At 42.7% G+C, this 14,402-nt stretch overlaps 2 protein-coding genes across 3 annotated transcripts in view; one reads left to right on the plus strand and one right to left on the minus strand.

The window, feature by feature from the left end:
• The window catches only part of SEPTIN10 (septin 10), a 963,730-nt gene that overhangs the window by 154,610 nt on the left and 794,718 nt on the right, over positions 1–14,402 (plus strand). The window lies entirely within an intron of this gene.
• Positions 1–14,402, minus strand: part of SH3RF3 (SH3 domain containing ring finger 3) — a 260,962-nt gene that overhangs the window by 93,526 nt on the left and 153,034 nt on the right. The gene's annotated exons all lie outside the window — the stretch shown is intronic.

A 14,402-nucleotide genomic window follows, 5' to 3' on the forward strand; every position in this document is an offset into this window, starting at 1 on the left:
AAGACCAAGAAGGTAAGTCTGTTACATCAGAGGAGGCACTGAAGTTCTCTTGAAGCTCAGATGAAACCCACGGTACCTCTTTTACCATCAACTACCACCTTTCTTTTTTTTTGCCAAATATCGTACGTAAGAAGGACTATGTGTTTAAACATGTAAAACTTGACACATCTAAAGGTAAAATATTAGCTACTTTGACCTTCAGGGTTGCTTTGGTTTCTGAGGCTCAGAAGATAAACAAAACAAAACAAGCTTGAAGATTCATATGCTTCTAAAAGTTGGCAAGTTGAAAATTTTTCATTGCATTTGTTTGAGAAACTCCAAATATTTTTGAGTTTGAAGCTTTTAGTTTAGCTTTTGATTCTGTAATCAAATACTCTTACTTCTCTCAAAATCCCCAAGTCGCATGCTGTTCACTGAGGGCTACTGTAAACAGTTATAATATTCTTTGTTGCTTATGAATTAATGTCCTTGTGGAAAAGCGGAATAGGCAGAATGCCTCAGATCTTTCTTTTAGAACTAAAAACAACTCTGAGGCTTTCACTTTCATTAAAAGAAAGAAAGAAAGAAAGAAAGAAACTTTAAAAAAAAATCACAGCACAAGAACAAAAGATCCTAAAAAGTTAATAGTTTAGTGTGATAGAAAAGAGAAACCTATTTGATGGAAACTTCTCGACTGTCAAGAAGTCTTCACAGAGCTCACTTTGGCCTGGTTCAAGATTGCCTCATCCAGGCTGTAACTGCATGGACAATTTTTTGGAGGAAGTATTGGTTTACGCAGCCCTTGCACTCCCTGGATACTTTTCCCCTTCTTGCTGAACCCTGAAGTGCTGGGGTCACTGTGCTCGACACAGCTACCTGCTGTTGTGTGCCTATAATAGCTCTTTATCCCATACTGGGGGAGAAAAGGTGTATTGCTGTATTATCCTATGCCATTTTATATTTTATTTACCTTGAGCTGCTGGAACAAGTTGCCCAGAGATGTGGCGGAGTCTCCATCCCTGTAGATGTGGTACTGAGTGCCATGGTTTAGTGGTGGATTTGGCTGTGCCGGGTTAATGGTTGGACTTGATGGTCTTAAAGGTCTTTTCCAATCAAAAAGTTTCTATGATTCTATGATCTTAAAGGGCTTTTCCAGACAGAACAATTCTATGATTTTCTGTGATTCTCTATACCACAGGGAATGTTAAAGGGGTCCTGCAAAGTCAGCCTTTCATAAGAGCCTTTTTTTCAGAGATGTATTCATAAAAATAGCATGGGTTTCTGTTGCATATTTATATGCCTACGCATAATGTATTCTCTGCTCTGCACACTGGTTGTCAACGGGTGTCCTACAGGGACAATGAAAAAGTAAAGGTATATTTAATAAAACATCCTGGTGACGTGTGATAGGACCAGAGGGAATGGATGCAAGTTGTGCCAGGGGAGGTTTAGGTTAGATATTAGGAAGCATTTCTTCACTGAAAGGGTTGTCAGGCATTGGAATAGATTGCCCAGGGCAGTGGTGGAGTCAGCATCTCTGGATGCATTTAAATGGCACGTGGACCTGGTGCTTAGGGACATGGTTTAGTGGTGAGCTTGTGCTGTTAGGTCTAGGGCTGGACTGGATGATCTTGGACGTCTCTTCCAGCCAGAGACATTCTGTGATTCTGTGATTCCCTCATGGGTTTCTTACGCCTGAACTTCTGGATGACAATCCTGTGTGTAAGAATAGCACAGGATGCTTTCTGCAGGGAGAAGGTGGAGTGGCCCAGTAGCAACACTCCATCTCCCCACCTCAGCCAGAAAATGAGGTGCTGGGCTGACTTGAAACAATATTTGTTAAAGTAACAAGCAGAGGCATTTCTGAATCTCAATGGGTGCATTAAATGGACCTGCTCTGGGAGGGCAGGTCTGATGGTCTTACACCTGCATTTCTGGGCAGGAGGAGGAGAAGAACCAGCCTCACTGTCTGCCCTGCCTGCCAGCACAGCCTCCTCTGGCTGCTTCTGGCACCAGACGGTCGCTGCAGCAGGCAGGTATCATGCTGTTCAAAAAGTAAGTTTCTTGAGTGCACCTTCACACACAGGCATTAACTTACTCATTTTATTAGAAAGTGCTTAAGTAGCTGTGTGGACCTTGGGAAGCATGTGCAACACATCATCTTGCCTACACCACGCAGTGAAGGAGGCAGTCACACTAGCACAGATCTACAGAACAGTGTCTGCCTTGTCTGGATGGGGATTTAATTTCATTCAGATGTGTACCTAGCTCTAGGTTTTCTCATTACTGATTTATGGTTCCTGTTTCTTCCTCTGTGTTCTCCTGGATTTTGCTGTATCTGAATGAAGATACCCAGTTAAAGACCAGTATTTTGGAAGCACCTTCAAACATAACAAAAAAAGTGTAAAAACAGCAAAAAAAAAGATCCACAGCCAGTCAACATAGCATGCATCAAATAGTCTCTGCCAAATCAGTGGCAGCATCCTAGTGATATTTTTCTCTCTGCCAGGATGATTATTTCCCTTGATAGCAAAGCTTTTGCCCCTCTCCTCAGCATTTCAAAGATTAAGCATGTGATATCATCAAACTCCATAGGTAAGGCATAGATCACATTACCTATTTGAGACTAGAAAAAAATATATTATGCTGAAAGACTACGAAGCCTTGTAGCTATTTAGAAATAAAAGATTCATTACTTTAACTCATGCTGGGAGAAGAGAATTTATCAAACACCAAGTAAGACTTCTGCCAGGTGTGCAATGAACCACTGCTGATCCAGGCAAACACCTAGCAAGCACGCTCTGTATCACTTACTCCAGACATGGCTTTCCTATTCCCAGGATCTTTATAGCAATTCAAGGTCAGATCACTTTCTTTACTTTTTAACCCCTTTCTCTTCCCAAGCCTCACTTTACTGTGTCAAAAGTCAACAGCTCCCAGAGCAACAAAAAATAAACATGTTTTTTTTTATTCAGTCTCACACATCATCAATGAAATTCTTAGGCAACACATGCTGAGCTTTTATTACTGATTAATTGAGCTGGCTAGAAGATAATTTAGGTGCCTGTTTATACCTTCACCCAAAGAAAATGCAAACTTTTAAGAAAAAAACAAAACAAAACCAAACCCAACAAGCAAACCAAAACAAACAACCAAACAAAACCAAACCAAAGAAAAAAAACATCATCAACAAAAAAAACAAATTGAAAGGCAAAAATTTTCATTTGAAATCTGGCATTGTTTTATTTGGAGACCCTAATGTAGCACTCCAGGAAAATTTCTGTTCAGGTGCTTGTGTCCCCGTTCTCTTTCATGGGCTTAGTTATTGACCATGCCATGTGGGCACTGTTCTACACTTAACTACAACTGATAGTGGGAGGATGTTTCCAAAATAAAAAAGTTTCAGCTATTGGCTACAGCCTTTCTAATTCTAATCCACAGCTTTTCAACTAAAAAATATGTAGAGACATTTTAAAAAATGAACATGTTGTTTAGTGGAAAAGACACACTTGTATGAAAAAAATGTAATTGAGACACTTCCCAGCCTTTCCATAAGGCTAATAGTACCCATTTTGATCTAAGCATCCCAGTAAAGCTTCTGCAAGTAAATGCAAGTAAAGCTTGCATTGACTGTGGCTCATGCAGAGGTAAAGAAATAATTGAGTCCTCTAACCCTCTTCCAGTAAAGCTGCTTTTCCCCATTTTAAAGATCTAAGTATCTGATCCAATCGATCAAAGAGAAAAATCCAGTATCACAATTACAAAAAGAAAAAACCCAAACCAAACTCTGGAAGTGTGTTGGCTGATATTTTCTGGCCAAAAGGTGGACTAAAAAGGTTATTAATGAATGCTGGTCTTTAAGAAGCAGATTTTGGGAAGTTTCCCATTATTGTTCCTACTTCCATATAATCCATAAGTGAGAAGCAAATCAGATTCAGAAAGCTCCTCTTAACTACTCCTGAAAGGAGGGAACATTAAGCATATTTAATAAATAGAAGAAAAATATCACTGCTGCTCTTTGTTAGTTGTCACTCCCCATCAACAGGTGATTCTTAGAAGTCTTCCTGTGATCCTGTGATTATTTCCCTCCTTGCCAAATATTTACACAGTGCAGTTCTGGCCTAATCACCTTCTTTTTCTTCACTTGCCTCTCACAATTAAAAAAGAAAGGCATTGGCCAGGCCCGACCTCTGACTCATGGTCAAACCCCTCAAGCCCTGCTGGAGAGGATGCCCTTCCCATTTTCTGTTCAAAATCTCTGCCATGCATCCTATTTCCTCGCAGCTCTTTCTTCCATGCAATGGCATTTCAGTCAAACATCATCATCTTCAACATGCCCAGGTGGTCCTTCTTACAAAATCTTCTGATCAAGCTGCAGTGCCATCTAAGGTATCAGATTAAAAAGCAAAGGCAAGCAATGGTTTTGGTAGAGGGCGGAGATAAGCACATAAAGCGGTTCCTCCAGCAACTGCAGGAGCACTTACACATAAAATCATAGAATTATTTTGGTTGGAAAAGACTTTTAAGATCATTAAGTCCAACTGTTAACCTAGGACTGCCAACTCCACCACTAAACCATGTCACTAAGCACCAGTTAGGTTAACTGGAATTTGGCTGTGATTTGTATTACATTTCAAAACTCTGTGTGGGTGTGTACAGAAATAAAGGGAAGGAAGGAAGGAAGGAAGGAAGGAAGGAAGGAAGGAAGGAAGGAAGGAAGGAAGGAAGGAAGGAAGGAAGGAAGGAAGGAAGGAAGGAAGGAAGGAAGGAAGGAAGGAAGGAAGGAAGGAAGGAAGGAAGGAAGGAAGGAAGGAAGGAAGGAAGGAAGGAAGGAAGGAAGGACAGCTGCTGGCTTTTTTTTCCTGCCAGTAAATGCACGTTGGCATGATGCTGAATACTGCCAAAGGTTTCTTTTCTATTTCAGCAATCAATACTGATGTAAAGCCCGAAGCGTTAATATGCTGAAACCCCCCCCATCACAGAAGACTTAATGATATGTTGGCAACTCAATCATTCCGCATTTGTGTTTCAGCAATGTCAAATGGCAGCAGTTAAGCAGAAACCTGCTGGCAAATTGACAAACAACAGCCATGAAGCAATTAAGTGGCAATGCTGGAGAATTTTTCATAATGTATCCTGAAGAACAAAAGGAGAGGAAAAAATCCAAACATGCTTGTTTCCACTAAATTCTCCCAGAACAGAGTTTTGTAAAGTGTGAGCTGCACAGGTAAAGTAGGTCTTAAATTTTCAAAAGTTATGGAAAAGAGACATTTTCTCAATATGCTTGAAAACAATGCAAGCTCCAGCATGGGTCAAAGCCTGGCAGCTTCTGTGTGTGATACTGATGAAGAAAATCACTACTTAGAAAAAGGTCCAATGCTTGCCTAAAGTACAGTGTGGGTGCCTACAAAACATGCTTTTCTTACTTCATATTATTTGGGAAGGGAAAATAAAAGCTTCTCCATATGACCATTTTTTCTTGAGAGAGCAAACAGGGTCTGGATGTCATAGATGAGTATGCCCTCAGTTTCTGTGTCTGTGCACAACTCAGGAGGGTGTAGAGCAAAGACAGCATCAAAGCCCCATGTGGAAAATCATCAGAGAGCCTGGCCAGATTTGCTGGCTCGCAAACACACAGGAGGAAAGTCCAAGACCATTCCTTGACGTCAATACATTACATTATATAAGAAATCAAAAATAAAATAGGCAGGGACGAGGCCTCCAGCTACTAAACCCAGACAGAAATGCTATGATCTGGCCCTTCTCTCAAATCAAGTTTGTGTTCAGATTCCTGAAACCCAAGAAACCTCTTGAGACTCCAGCTACAACTCTCTGCAATAGCAGAGCAGATTTGTTTTTCTGCCATGTGAAAGCCACATTAACACTGAAGGGTAATTTCCCTTGCCTAAGCTCCTGCTTTGTGCAGCTCAAGCTGTGGCAAGAAGGAGAACCTCAGCCTCTCTGCTGCAAGGGCCTCTCCTGCACATGGGGAGTCCCCATGAGAGGCAGGTGTGATGTTGCTTGCCCCATGGAGCAGCACCCTCACCTGACCCCTGTTTCAAGGGGATGGAGGGATGAAAGAACAGTGGAAATGCAAAAGGTGGAGGAGTATTTAACTCCTCCTTCCTTCTGCTTCATAGGTCTTGTTCATAGTCAAGACCTAGAGGTGAAGCAGGAATGGATGAAGCCTAACAGCCTCAGAACACGCTGCTGGAACCACCTGAAAGGAGCACTACTAGGCACAGTAAGTTATTTATTTTTTTAGAGTGCACTTTAGTAATTTTAGCAAAACACACTGGCATGATGCTTGTTGCAGTCCTCCAACTTTCTCCAACATTTCCATATCCCCCACCCTCCAAATATATATCTGAAGAGATGCTTCCTCTGAACAAACACACACGTCTCTCCTTCATGAAGTACTATCAAGTGTACACATTCAGAGCAAATCAAAAGTTGATAAAGAAGAAAAGACACAGAAAGAAAAAAAGTAATGAAAAACATGCCCATCTCAGTGGTAAACAATAATTAAACACAAACTTATTATAGAGCATAAACAATAATTAAAACTCATATTGTTAATTTTTTGCTTCATTACTCTGAAGCATCACATGACTTCATTACTCTGAATCTCCCAGTCTATGCAAGCAAAGATTCGGTAGCAACGCATGGGACTGCATGTAATTCTTCCAACTAGCAGGAAGCTCCCCATGAGCAGGCTGGGTGACACTTCAGCATATGGTTTCCTGCCATCCGTAACAACTTTGCAGAAATCACAGCAGCTGTGCTGGAGAGGACAGGGGTTGCATGGTGGAGCATCTACCAGCAGAACTGCTGAAGAAGGGATGTTCCCTGTTACTGGCACCTGAATCTTGGCATTGAAAACACCCATTCAAATCAGTGGAGAGGGACTTAAATCCTGAGTGTGAAATGCCTGCTCGGATCCCTTTGGGATGGAGAACTGGAAGGAAGACAGGCATTCAGAGTAGTCAGTGGTAAGCACAACAAGCAACCCATTCAGAGTGGCAATGACAGCTGTGTCTGCCAGGCTTGGTAAGGGCAATGGTGTGAAGGGCAGCAGGGGCTGTGAAATGCCCCTCGCTGTCTTAGCAGCTACAGTTGCTCTTGGTTTAACATCACAGAATCACAGAATGGTTTGGGTGGGGAGGAACCTCAAAGATCATATAGTTCCAACCTCCCCGCATGGGCAGGTACACCTCCCACTAGACCAAGTTGCTCAAAGCCCCATCAAAACTGACCTGAACACCTCCAGGGAGGGGGCAGCCACAGCTTCCCTGAGCAACCTGTGCCAGTGTCTCACCACCCTCACAGGAAAGAATTTCCTTCTAATATCTTCTAATATCTAATCTAAATAATACCCTTTTTCAGTTTGAATGTTTCCCCTGGTCCTACTGCTACATACCCTTGTAAGAAGTCTCTCCCCAGCTTTCCTGTAGGCCCCTTCGGGTACTGGAAGATCAATATAAGGTCTGCCTGGAGCCTTCCCTTCTCCAGGCAGAACAACCCCAACTCCCTCAGCCTGTCCTCATAGGATAAGAAGATCTTTCAAGAGCAACACATTTCACTTACTTGAAACCTGTCTCTTCTTAGCCAGCCCTAGGAAGCAAGAAAGAGCACTTGTACATGCAATGAGCTGAAGAAACAAGGGGCTGGGGCAAACTTGAGCCAGTGCAGTTATAACGAATGTATAAGATCTGTGACCTGCAGAGCTTTTAGCGACTTCTGTCCTCAAGAAGAACTTTCAGGGTGACAGATCATAAATCACTATTATATCTCACAGCAAAAAATAAATAAATTAAAAAGTGATTTGCCTTCCATGTAAGATGGTTTATCTTACATACAGACATTCAGAAGCACTATTGCCCCTGGCTCACCTGATCTTACAGATCACAATGGTGACACTGCAGCATTTGCTTTCATAGAAAGTTAATAAAAGGAAAATGAAAAAAAAAATTCCAATTTTGCACGAAGTAGCAAAGATAAAAAACAGCAAGTGCTACTAGCAGCTCCATGTGAACCACCAGTTAAAGCCTGAAAAATCACAGTTTGCATATACAACCTTTTTGGAATCAATCTTGAGAATAAAAGTAGTTAAGCTGACAATAAAACCACCATGGAGAACGAAAACTGATCTAATCCTTTATATACCCTGGAAAGTGTCATGGTTATTTATAGTGCCATATAAGTAGTAATTAATTACAATAAAAATAAAACTTCTTAACTAAAGCTCTACTGTTTTATTTAACTAAGGACTTGGACATAGTGGCTGATGGTGCTGCAGAGGGCTGCAGTCCTTGTGACAGCTGAGAACATGTGCAGACAATGTGCATTTGAGATGTACACAGCTCCTACCTGGAGTAGGAGGCAAAATGGTTCTCAGAACTGTTTTGAGAATCTAGGAGGTCTTGGGAAAACTTCTATGTGTTCCCGAGAGGTGGCCTTTATACATGGAGAAGAAGTCTCCAAACAGCTTAGGAGCCTATCTGCCATTGCCAGAAGGCACTTTTGCAATTAGCAAGAAGATACCCTGGGAATCCTTCAGCACAGGGAGACAAAATGAAGGGAAGGTTAGCAGGTACAGTATCCTCCTAGTGTGTCAGAGTTGCTCCCCAAAGAATGGGGAACAACAATCACTACCCCAGAACAGTAAAGGATGCTGTTAATCTTCAGCAATGTGTGAACAGGGCACAAACTACTCTTTGAAGATAACAGCATCTCCCTAGGTTATTTTGTAGTTTATATGGCAAAGAGGCCCAACTTGCATTTTACCTTATAAGGTCCATCGTTGTACACACCAAGACTAAAGAATATTTCAAACTTTCCCTTGGCAAATGCAAATGATGCCTGCAGCACAACTGAAAAAGAATCAGCAGACTTTCCACTACACAGCCTGCCACATAGATATGTTTGGGATTCTCCACACTATCCAAACAAGAGCTCAGTTTTACAGTCCAACACCGTTTCTTTTAGGAAATTAAAAAACCTGAATGCAAGACCATCCCAGGCTGAGCTCATCTGATGTCAAAATCGCAGCTTCACATCTTCTGCACATCTCACGCCGCTTCAGCCCATCACTCAGTATCTATCAATATTTACACATTCAAAGATGTCTTTTTCCTAGTAACACATTGTTTAAAGTGAAGTATTCTCAAACTACAAGCACTACTATTAAACAACATGTGGTTTCCAGGGCCAGGTTGGATTTCTAGCAGTGAGTTCACAGCTATTGCTGCCCAGAGAATCAGTGGGTAACACCAGCCAGCTGTTTAACCGTGTCAGCACAAAGTCCCTCATGTTCTGCAAAACCCGAAAGCTTCCAGACTCTCTGCTCTTTAATAAGCTGTACTGTCAACACACCGCTGGCACCATAGGTCAAATTCTGGTTTCAGTTAAACTGCTTTAATCCAGTTAATCTTGATGAAGCGGCATGGATGTATAGAAAATTCCTACACAATATAGAGCTTTATCTTACAAGTATTCTGCTCTGAAACAAAGCTGAATGGCTGGCAGCCTCTACCAAGGAAAATATTTAGTGATCTTTCATGTACTGGCCGTGGCCTTTACTAAGTCCAGATACGCTCTGAGAATCTGTCTGTCCTTCACCTTTCAAGCAGAAAACAGTCACTGTATCCTAAGGGCCAAACTTTATCCTTACAATGCTGTGCAGGGGTCCTGGTGAACGGACCAGCTGCTTCACACAGACATTTCTGAGAAGGAGCAGATCTCCAAAAAGTCCCAACCAATAGCTGAGGGGACTTTCAACCCAAGTATGCAATGTGGCTTCACAAGAAACCACCAGACAAAATATGCCTCGACTGACTGCCTCCCCACCGAGCACGTCCCGAGCGAAGGCTTCAGGAGCTGGCGGTGGGTTAACACAGAAGAAAACAAACAACAGAAAAAAGCCATCTGCTACAACTGGAATGGGCAATCTCACTGCATTGTGCTACTTGAGGAGTTCGAGGAGGAAAGAGGGCAAAGTTGGCTACATTTAGCCTGCCAGAGCCACAAATAGAGACATGCTGTAAAGCAAATAGGAGCTCCCGTGAGGCTACAGAGAAACACAAAACAAATCCTTATACTCAAGGCACCATGGCAGTTATATATTTAAGGCTGCCTTGTGTTCTCCACTCAAAGCATGTCTTAAAACCTTTAAATAAAGGTGAAATCTCTCACTGATTACTCCCCACACAACACTGCTTTGGTCAGGACCACAACCCGGTTTTTCCAGCCACTGGCCAGAACCCAGTTCTTGCTTGTTTTTCAGTAAAATAAATGAGTTAAAAGTCAGTTCACTGAGCAGTTTTGAGATCCTTATGTTTTCTCAGACTTCTTTACCTCCACAACAGCGGCAGCTTTTACAACCCTGGAATTTTACACAATTTTTTATGCTGTAGGTCACCGCAAGGAAAAATAATATTTTTTTTTGAAAATACTAAAAAGTATTGTATAGAAGCCCACAGTGTGAATCTCTGCTGTAACTGTTTCATTTGATCTTTCCTGGTGGAAGCTGACAAAGCACGGGGCAGCTTACACTTGCTTTTTTGCCTTTGTAACTCTGCCACCCAGCTGGGAATCTTTGGTTTGCTTTCCACCCTTTCCACATCTTTTTTCTTGGCTCTTTGCCTTGTGACTCCAGCATTTCCTTAGCAGAAACCCTCTCCTATCTCCATGCGAGAAAGGATTTTATGGTCCAGTTCTATTACAACTCCTCAGAGCTGGGTTTCCTCCCAGCAGACACCAGGCAGGTAACAGCTCAGATGTCCCACTCCTAGACCCTGATTTGCTGGGACTTTTTGCATTGCAATCTTTTCCTCTCTCAGGTAGATGGCAGGGAGGTGAGAGGGGTAAGGAAGAGCCTGGAGATAAAGCTGCCCCAAAAATGGAATGGGCAGATATATTTATCATCTGGTGAAGCTCCCAGAGCTCAACAGAGGGAGCCCCACTCCGGCAAATCTTGCCAGGATTGCTACCAGCAGAGAAAGACTTGTTATTTTTATTTTTTAACATAAATAAATGCACACCAGGAAACGTTACTCCTCTCTTCCTCCCTCCCCTCATGCTAGGATTAACTTACGGGTTGTGCAAAAGCTTCTCCCATCATTTCAGTCACCAAGAATCAAGAAAACAAGAGGCTGAAACAACACAAGCCACTTTGGCAGCTTCAGCTCACGGGCTACAGGACCCAAAAAAACCAAACCATAAAATTGTAAAAATTAAGTAAATTTTTTTAATTTATCCCTCTCAGGTGACAGAAGTTTGTTCAAGGACCATGTTGGGATCATTCTTCCATAGGAAAATCTGTATTTACTGAATTGCTGAGGAGTCTCTGAGGGTGTCAGATTGTTGCAAGGTTTGAAGGGTGGAATGGATGGTTTTAGAGGACAGCAAGCATGGCCACTGCCAGGGTTTCCACAATGTATGGGAAAGGCAGGAGAAGACAAATGACCATGAAGACCAAATGATATGGGAACAGGATGAAAATGTGCTCACACTAAGACCCTGCCTGTCTAAACAGTGATGGTGGCAGGAAAGCTTGTAAACTGAAATAGGTGAATGATAATAAGGCAGCCTTAATTCTTAGTTCTGATGAAGGGGAGGATCCAAATTTCCTATTTGAACCCTATTGCTTCTTCAAAAGGTAGCATTTGATTTGTTTACAGTGCTTTTACTGTGTGTTTAATGATAAATAGTTGTAGTGCCTAGGAAGCACCTCTTTCTGTTGTGTCTGTTTCACTGCAGATAATCACAGAGCAGAGGTCCACAATATAAAACTGAAAATATATTCTCTGCTTTCTCCTTGTCCAGTGTTTTCATAAGGCAGCTTTCAAAAAAATACTCTATGAGAACTTTCTGAGGTGGCATTAACAGTTTCATAAATACTGTATTACCTGAACTGTGCCTTCCCTGAACTGACAAGGTGTTTGATAAATGCACTGTGGGCTGCATACACAGTGGAGCTAAAGAACATGTTTCCACTGTACCTCAGTTGTAAACTTCAATAGGTGGATAAATTCCCATGTCACTAGAGAATATTTACAACTGAACCTTTATTTATCAGCAGTGTGCCCTTACCAACAGCCCACACAAATCCTGTTACACAAAAACGGCTATGGCTCTTTTCTCATAGGTACATGAAAATCACAGAGGTTTCTTTTGCACTGGGGCAGGCTTTATAGCCAGCAAGATGAAACTGCATTAGGAGATGCTAACGTTGAAATATTCTTGGCTCAAAATATCAGAGAGGAGTTAGCTCACCCCTCCTCCATTTGCTGCAATTAAAAATATTAAAATATCCAGTATCCACGAAAAATCCATGTATTTTAAACCACAGAGTTTCAGCTCTTTATATCAAAAGTGCCGCTGTGGTTGTTTTTTTCCCCAGACGAGGACCTTATTTCTCAGGATCCCTGCCCTCTCTTTGGCAGGACTGCAGGCTCCCTGCTGCCCTGCACCCTGCCTCAGTTTTGTCATCCCATCCAGGTTCTTCACCCCAAAATGACTCATGAGCTACAATTTACTGACACACGCTCTCTTCACAAAGACCATTAGGAATGGCTTTCAAGCCTCAGTCCTGCTGACAGGACAGACTGGCACCTTCCTGCACATTAGCTAGCTGACTGCCAGAAGGGCTTTAATGAGCTCTGGCTCTGATGAGTGCCAGGCAGGAGGAGGAGAGGGCTGCCCCTCGCCTCCTGCGGCCTCGCTGGACAAAGAGGTCAAAGAGCATCTCACACTCCAACACTGTGAAGTCTCTGTCTCCTCTGCAGTGAGGAAGGTCCCTCTTGCCACCACGTCGGGCTCCTATTAGGAGCAGTTCAGCCTCTCCCCCAGCTGGAGCAAACCTCAGCGCGGTTTGATGTTAGGAAGCAATGGCAGTTGGAGCAGACAAGGAAAAGATCAAGGAAGATACAAGGCTTCATAATGCAAATCTCGCTTTTATGCCATTCTCCCAAATCCCTTTTGGGGAGAGGAAAGTTGATTATCTACAGAATATGGGTCAAAGTTATGCCTTAAGGATCTTTTGGTGCTTCGGCTGCTTGCTGACATACTACAGGGCTCCTTGGTGCCTTTTCAGGTTAATGCTTTCAAAGCGCTGTCCCTGTGCATCATTACCATCATCATGATGATGATCATCATCATAATCATTATAATAATACGACTAAAAAAATTCATTTCCTGCACCCACTCCCAGGAGTTTGTCTGACGCTGAATTTAATTGATGCTTCCTCCTGCACTCTGAGGAATGATTAAAATGAACGCTACACATGTTTGGAAGCAACTCGGATTTCAAACTCTGCGTGGTTTCTAATTAAAGGGACACACACAGGATGCTTGTGCTACATTTCACTTCTCTCTATGGCTATTATTACTACATAGATATCAGCAGTAGTCAAAAGAATCTCCTCTACCTCACATAATAAGAACCTGATTTAGACTGGATAATCATCAGTCATTGATCTGGGTGAAAAATATCTTTAGGAAGGGAAAAGAAAGGCTTGAAATGTAACTAGCCCTCTGGCATAGACACTGATATTAATGACCTAAGTGTTTGAATTTCTGGCTAATCTGCAGCGTGCAGTACCCAACGTTAAGCACTGGTGCTAATGAAGGACAAGAAAAAAAAACAAAACACAACACAACAACAAACAGCTAGAGAAAACCCAGCATAATCTGCCAGGATGCATGTGAGTGATGGAGCAGCAGCCCTGCTGACTGGGTGTCAAGGTCTCTGCTGCTGCAGCCGGCTCACTTGTTTTGAGGACTGACTCTTCTCCAAGGTGAAGTGCAGCAAAGGACTTGTTATGCTCTCAATCATATCCTGACGTATTATTGAGATGTTTGACATATTCCTCTATCATCCATGGATGTGCTTCCACAGAGCACAGTCAAAGCTGCAGACATGCTCAGCTCCAGAACTTTTGGGAGCCACAGCCCAGCACATGCTGTGGGTATACATACCCTACATACCCAGCACGTAAGGTATGGCCTTTATGGTCACTGACCTGTTGGCATGGGTCAGACATGGCACATGGGAGCACCTTGGCTTGGTCCATGCCATTTGCATGTCTACTCTTCCCCTTGTGGCCCAGGCATAGCTGGAGATGGCTTCATCCAGGGGTGGCTGATGCTCAGAGATTTTGGAAGAAAAGGCAGGGGTTGGTGATTCTCAGTGCTGCTCCTACCCTTCCCTACCCACCATTTCCCTTCCAGCTGTCAGGTCTCTTTGTGTCTTGGTGGTAAATACTTGATTCCTGGGCAAAGCTGTCTGACTTCAGGTATAACTTTTCAAGATATTGCTCCGCTTTTCTTTCAGATATCTCAGGACCCAAATGGCTGGGGGAAGCAACCAGAACTGGAATCTTGCCCCAGTTCGTTACACAACTGCATCATCAGCACCTGCA

This window comes from Apus apus, chromosome 1, assembly GCF_020740795.1.
Source record: "Apus apus isolate bApuApu2 chromosome 1, bApuApu2.pri.cur, whole genome shotgun sequence".
Lineage (NCBI taxonomy): Eukaryota > Metazoa > Chordata > Aves > Apodiformes > Apodidae > Apus > Apus apus.